We start from the raw sequence: 8,076 nt of genomic DNA, 5'->3' as shown, positions 1-8,076 counted from the left end.
GGATCCCGGTCACTTTACGAAGAAAACGACACAAAAAAATAATAATCCTCATGTCGACCTTTAGACCTGTCGACCTAGCACATGTCGACCTAGAAACCCTGTCGACCTTCCATCCATGTCGACCTAGTGACTGTCGACCTATAGTGGTCGACCTAAACATTGTCGACCTAGATACTGTCGATAAAACGAACCACACCCGGAGAGGCTGAGCTGCGATATAGTAATGAGATGCAGAGCTGTGGTAAAGGTATGCAGAGATGTAAGGAGAGGCTGAGCTGTGATATAATAAGGTGCAAAGCTATGATTAAGAGATAGCTGTCAACATAAAGAGATGTAGAGATGTGATATAATAAAGAGACGCAGAGCTGTGATATACTGTATGAAGGGTTAACTCTTCTGTGCCTTGTAAATATTACTTTTTATATGATCAATTTCCTTATAATAGTTACAGTGTAAAAGTGAATATTTCTACCTCCCTAATGAAGGGTTAAAACATGCTATATGAACTCTTATGTGTTTGCATGGATGCGTGCTGCCCTGTGCTAGGTGCCTTTGTCTCTCATACAGATACCAGGCCTGTGTGGGTCTGGCATCCAAGGTCAGTTCCATTCCAGATGAAACTTGTTCTTTCTACCCAAATATACTGTGTTACAAAAACTTTAATATGTTTGAGAAACTTGTAGAAAACCCATATATGGACATCCGCCTTTTCTGTTCTGCCTGGTAACTATTAACGAGCCAATGGGAGTGTAACGACATGTCAGTTACACCCATATGCATTGCCTTATATACTTTTGTTAACCTCATAATAAAACAGTGTGAATTTTTACTGCTTGTGTTGTGCATGTACCTTGTGGTTAAAAGTTTACACTCCAGACGTCTAAGAGGCCATCACATCGAGGGTTAAGATATAAGGGCAAATCCTTTCAGCTGGGGGCTATGTCCGGAATTCAGTGATCGTCCCTGAATGGTAAAGATAGAGAATTTATTGTCTGTCTTTGCCATACAGGATTGCGGTCATACACTGAAGCTGAATCCGTGTCAGTGTTCCGGGAACACGTGACAAGGTAATATTTAAGTCCGGGACTTAATATTACGAAGTTTTATGTAAAAGCATAAAACAGGTATCAGGGATACCATAGAATCTTTAATGTCTGGGACTTAAAGATACGTCTGAGAAAGGACCCGAGGTCCAAGCGCAATTCTCCAAAGACGTCAGTATCTGGGATACTTAAAAAACATAGACCTGGGGTCTATACGTAACGTAGATTATACCCCGATTTGATCGTCTATATATATTCTTGTATGTTTGTAGTGAGATAAGTTCTTATATTTGGTCCAGACGGCTGGTAAGTTTTCGTCTGCCAGATATCTTTACTCAAACACTTTTCTTGCTTCCTGTCTAAAACGCTGTATTTTTCTGACATCTTGTACGAATGGTAAGTATCGTACCGTCAAAAGATTTCATGTTCTCACTATACAGATAATATTGTGATATTGTCAATGACTAATTAACTGGTTAGCTGATGCATGTATAGTAGAGTTGTAAATTTTAGATATTTTCCTTTAAAGTTGTACTGTTGATTTATATTACTGTCTGACAATGGGCTCTAGTCAGAGAAAAAAACCTGCATATTCCCCGCCCCTCCCTGGTGAGACATGCAAGATGTATGTCGCCCGCAACTCTACCTCAGAGTATTACTTAGTTAACCCATGGGTGGATAATTTAGCGGGATGGACAGAGAAAGCAGGACAGGACCCATTCCTACGGGAAGGCAGTAATTACCCTTTCTATATGGAGATTTAAGAAAAAATGTCAGTTCCCAATAGCACAGAAGCGAAGCTGCAGAGAACTGTAAATCTTTGAAAATCCCTCTCGCCTCCCCCCTTTGCATTCCAATGTATCCTGCGCTCAGAGACACAAATCTCTTGGCAGCAGTAACCCTTTCACACTAAATGGGATTGCCTCCAGCTCCACTGCTGGAGGGTGCGTCCACTAGCTCTGTCCCTAACGCACCAATAACCCAGAGTTTAGATAATAGTAAAACACTGTCCCAAGCCCACTATTACCCTCGATGGCTGTATATCTTATTTGCGCAAAGCTTGCAAAGGACGCAGCTATACACATATGAAGGAAGGCTTTTTTGCCTGTGCTTTTTTTTTTTTTTGCCTGTCGCTGTGGCTTGTAAACAGAAACCTTCATAGTCTGTTACTGCGTTTTGGAAAAGGTTTAAGGACTGCTGGACAGATGACGCTGGCTTACCTTTGCTTAACTCAGAGGGCTTACTCATTTCCCCACCCACTCATAGCTATCGGAACTCCAGACGCTTTGACAGACAGAACCAACCCCGCAGTCAGGGAAGATTCCAGGGACCCCGCGCACTGACGGGGCCCGGAGGAGGGTATCCCAGCCTTTATTCAACTCTCCCGTCATAGTAAAGATTCACCTCTGCTGCCACTTATTATAAATGGAAGTAAAATTCCCTTTTTAGTGGACAGCGGTGCAACAACCAGTGTTTTGTGTTCTGACCTATGCAGTATCCCCTCTCACCAGAAAAGATAGAAGGTCTCCGCCCCATGATACAGCAATTCTTACAACAGGGTATTCTCAGACATATTGTATCACCATACTGTACTCCTGTGAACCCTGTTGCCAAAGCTGATGGCAGTATAAGATTTGTACAGAATCTCAGAGCGATCAATCAGCTAATTGTCCCAATTGCACCAATTGTTCCAGATGTAAACTCACTCATTTCTGCAATCCCTGCAGATGCTGCGTTCTTCTCTGTAATTGATTTGAAGAATGCCTTTTTTCAGCATACCTGTAGATTCACAGACACAATTACTTTTTGCCTTTTCTTTTGAGGGTAAACAACTTACCTGGTGCAGATTATTGACGCACCTGTTGTCTCCAGGCCACATTGAGGCCCTGGCAACCTCACCATGGTTCAGTCCTGCTACAGTATGCAGATGATCTGCTGCTCTGTAGTAAAACTGAGGAGGCCTGCCGAGAGGATGGTGTTTCATTACTAAACTGGCTTTGTGAATGTGGACACAAGGTGTCCAAAATAAAAATGCAATGGTGTAAAAAGCATGTTGATTACTTAGGTTTTGTGCTCACTCAGGGAGAGAGGAAAGTCAGTCCACAACGCATACAGTCTGTATTGGGCCTGGTCACCCCAACTACCCAGAAGGAACTACTGTCCTTCCTGGGTATGGTAAATTACTGCAGACAGTGGATATCTGATTGCTCTTATTATGATAACATTTTGAGACAAGCCACACTGAAGGACAAACCTAAAACTGTACAATGGTCACAAGAAATGTTAACTGCATATGAAAGTTTAAAATGTATGTTGATAAAAAGTCCGGCACTTGGCCTCCCCAATTATGTACTACCTTTCCATCTATATGCAAGGGACAATTGTAAAACCATGGCGGGGGTGCTCACACAGTTTCATGGAGGGAAGTTGCGCCCCGTGGCATTTTTTTCCAAAGTCATGCCAGTGTCTGTGCAAGGTATGCCTGCCTGCCTCAGGGCTTTGGCAGCCTGTGCAATGGTTGCAGAAATGGCCACTACCCTCACTTTAGGCCACATCACAGTACTCCACACCACACATGATGTCCTGGCAATACTTAAAGGCTTACACACACAGCACATGTCAGCACAACGCCTTAGTGGATATGAAGTACTCCTTTTGAGTAACCCTACCCTTACCATTGAGTACACTGCTAGTTCTTCTGGCCCTGCACCCATTCTCAATGCCCTTTTAGGCTTGAAAGGTCCCGAGGATGAACCACCCGACCTACATGACTGTGCTGCTTCCATTGACGCTGAAACTTCTCCCAGACTTGACATGTCTCCCGTTCCCATACCAGGCGCAGACATTGTTTTTGTTGACGGCTCCTGTAGTAGGCCCAATGACAATACATACCAGGCTGGCTATGCCATTGTCACCCTCCCTGATACTGTGTTGGAAACCCTACCAATACCTTATCAGTCCGCGCAAGCTGCAGAACTCATTGCACTCATTAGAGCATGTCCCTCCCTTGACAACGTCCATCTGCTCACTCAACTTCAAGCTGCTGCGACTAATACTGATCTCTCCGACTGAACTTACCCAATTCTGCAGAAAAAATCCTAAATCAGGATTAATCTGCAAAGAGGGGAAACCCTGTATACCCCAGTCCAGTGCCCCTTTGCTCGTTGCCCAGTGCCGTGGTGTTGGTCACCGTGGTGAAGCCACAACACTCCTCCTACTAACCAATGATTTTTATGTTACTAATGCCAAATCACTTGTGGACCAGTATGTTAGCAGATGCATCACTTGCCTCAGGAACAACCCTAATAAAGCTAAACACCAGCATCTTGAATACCCCACAAAAAAACTCTAGGATACTCACCCTTTGAAATACTAATGGGTAGACCCTTTTCCTACACCCTGGGCTAAGAAACCACTAGTAATACAGGAAGGAGATCTAGAACTCATCAGAGAAGAGTATGTCAGGTCCCTGATAACAAAACTGAATGAAATTGAACATGAGGTTGTTTGTAAAAACCCTTTGAATCCACAGGAACCTACACACCCCTTTAAAGTCAGAGACAGAGTCGTGGTGAAGGTGCTCCCCAGGAACAAGAGCCCAGGAGACTTCACCTATGGTCCAGAGACAGAGGTCGTAGCAGTTACCCGGACAGCAGTCCTGATAGAGGAAAGTCCTACCTGGATCCATGCATCCCGAGTAAAAAAAAGGTTCCTAGACCAGACCTAGAGAGGGAAGCAAGTGATTCCAGTGAGGTACGAACCGGGGCAGACAGCCCTGACCTCCTACCTAGCGAAGAAAGAAGAACAGAAGAAGATGAGGAACCTGTCCCCTATCTCTATCCTGGGGACTATCTCGATAGCCCTACTGGCCCTCATTCACCTCACAATATGGTTTTATTTATGGGATATGTATAAAAACCCAAAATACCAGCCTAAAATTGCTCCCCAAAACAAACCTTTAAAGCCCCATATTGCCACTTCTAAAGATATGGTGGCTATTACTAACCCTACCTTTGAAGACACCCTAGCTATTGAAACTGGTTTCCCTGACATTAATTTTTGGTTGGAATGGATGAAGTATAGTGCTAACAAACACAATAAAAGCAACTGTTATGTCTGTGGCAAATCTAGGCCCCACCTAGGTACAGTGCCCCTTAATATACCCCTAGAACAGGAAAATTGTTTTTTCAGCCTTTTTAATGACACCAAAACAAATGACAGTCAGTGCGAAATGTGGAAAAGGGAATATCCCATATTGTCAAAAAAATCCCAACCCAGGAAGCACCATAACCATATATCCTGGAAACTATACCTGTTATACATCTAACACCACCACAGGGAGAAATCTAAAAACCTTCCCACCAGGGTATTGTGCAAATAAGCATATTCATACTTGTAACTTTAATTCTTGTAGGCATTATAGTTTATTGTGTAATTCCCTGTGGAAAGAAACTTACCTCCAAAGGCATTGATAAGGCCCTGATGTACTATGATATAACCACCAGTCCTGTCACCTCCTCTGATAGTGAGGGACCCGACGATTATGTCCAATATCTCAAGAACTGGAGGAACAAGAAAGGAGCCTCACTCAAGAATCATGTCATATAATAAACATGATTCTAAGAGGGGATTGAAGGGTTAACTCTTCTGTGCCTTGTAAATATTACTTTTTATATGATCAATTTCCTTATAATAGTTACAGTGTAAAAGTGAATATTTCTACCTCCCTAATGAAGGGTTAAAACATGCTATATGAACTCTTATGTGTTTGCATGGATGCGTGCTGCCCTGTGCTAGGTGCCTTTGTCTCTCATACAGATACCAGGCCTGTGTGGGTCTGGCATCCAAGGTCAGTTCCATTCCAGATGAAACTTGTTCTTTCTACCCAAATATACTGTGTTACAAAAACTTTAATATGTTTGAGAAACTTGTAGGAAACCCATATATGGACATCCGCCTTTTCTGTTCTGCCTGGTAACTATTAACGAGCCAATGGGAGTGTAACGACATGTCAGTTACACCCATATGCATTGCCTTATATACTTTTGTTAACCTCATAATAAAACAGTGTGAATTTTTACTGCTTGTGTTGTGCATGTACCTTGTGGTTAAAAGTTTACACTCCAGACGTCTAAGAGGCCATCACATCGAGGGTTAAGATATAAGGGCAAATCCTTTCACTGTACAGTAGTAAAGAGAACAAAGCTGAGCAAAATAATACAGTCAGACTTACATGAATCCATGCAAGGACACTTGTGGAGTGTAGTAACTGTATCTGAGCTGAGTGTATGCCTAGTGCATGTAAATCAGTGATTGGCTGACAAAAGAAGTGGAATATGGTGGAAGGAAAGGCACTAGCATGGCGATATTAAAAGTGTACTGTGCTCAGTGATGTGGAAGCAGTGTCAGACTGGGACATAAAGGGCCCACCAGGGAGATGCAGTAGTAGCAGCCCATGCAGAGGGGGTGTGGCCAGTCCCCATAGATGCTTTGCTAACCATTAGAGTGCATGGTCTGGACCCCTTGATAAATATATATAGTAAATCCTGCTAGTACATACATGATAATTCAGATCTGATTGCTAGGCAGCGATTTCTGCTGTCCTGCAATCAGATAGTCTCCACCTACAGGAGGAGTGTATTTTTGCTGTGCAAGTGTGCGAACGCATGTGTGACAGAGCTGCACAAACTGATTTTGTGCAGTGTCTGCACAGACAAGGACTTACTCAGCCGCTGTGATCACATCAGCCTGTCCAGGACCGGATTTGACGTCAGACACACTCCCTTCAAACGCTTGGTCCCACCTGCATTTTTCTAGACACTCCCTGAAAACGGTCAGTTGTCACCCACAAATGCCCTCTTCATGTCAATCTCCTTGTGAACGCCCGTGCGAATGGATCCTTCACACAAACCTGTCGCTGACTGGCGATCCCCTTTGCAGCCGCCCGTAGCGCCTGTGCATTCGGGTGCAGAAGCATGCGCAGTTCGGATCTGACTGCCCGCTGTGCGAAAATGCACAGCAGCAATCAGATCTGAATTACCTACAATGTCCCATATTAATAACAACAATGTACTGTAGTTCTGTGCAGTATAATGTAGCCTACGGACAGGCACGCCGACAGGGGGGGGGGGGGGGGCAAAGGGTACACCAGTGCCGGGCCCTGAGAGTCAGAGGGGCCCCTGGGGATCAAGTGTTGCAGTACTGTACCTATTATTACTTTATGAAAAATGTCGGCTGAACGCTCGCCCGCCAGTTATTTTACTTAAATAAGACCCTGACTGCTCCGACCTCCCCCTCTCCCCTGCTTACCCTGTCACTTGGTACAGCCTGTTTGTGATGCTGCACCACCCTTCCCACCCTGTCTCTCTCCACCAGCACAGCGCCATCAGTGAGGAGCGCAGCGTTCGTGTATGTACTGTGCCCAGCCTCCCGCCGGTCACGAGGGTAGTGTGTGGGATAGGCTGCAGCACATATACACACATACAAATACTGTGGGCATTCTATTAAAGTTAGGTCCTGTATGTGTGTGTATATATACTGCATGTATATATATAAATAAATATAAGTGTATATGTATGTGTGTCGAGGAGGTGATGTCGAGGGTGGGGGTTGAGTATGCGTTACTGCCGTTGGGGATCCTGGCGGTCAGCATACCGACCGCTGGATCCCGGCAGCAGAATGCCGACGCGGTGGGGTGGGGAGGGCAACAAGCCCCTTGCGGACTCGCCGCGCTCGAGACGCTGCAGGCTCAGTATTCCCACTCTATGGTTGTCGTGGACACCCATGAGTGGGAATAATCACTGCTAGTCGGCATGCTGAATGTCGGGATTTAGAGGGGGGTGAGATGTAATCATTGGTAATGTGAGCCGCCGGTCACATAACTACATCTCGCGGGTGGTGGTGGAGATATCTGTGTACCGGGCCCCAAGAATTCTGTTGCCGGCCCTGCCTACCTATAATGTATAACTTAATTGCACAGTCTAGAACCCCTCTCCTATAGGAGGGGGTGGGACCTCTGGCAGTGGGGACCACT

Source organism: Pseudophryne corroboree, chromosome 11, assembly GCF_028390025.1.
Source record: "Pseudophryne corroboree isolate aPseCor3 chromosome 11, aPseCor3.hap2, whole genome shotgun sequence".
NCBI classification, from domain to species: Eukaryota; Metazoa; Chordata; class Amphibia; order Anura; family Myobatrachidae; genus Pseudophryne; species Pseudophryne corroboree.
The sequence above is the reverse complement of the archived record's forward strand: the minus strand, read 5'-3'. Positions refer to the sequence as shown.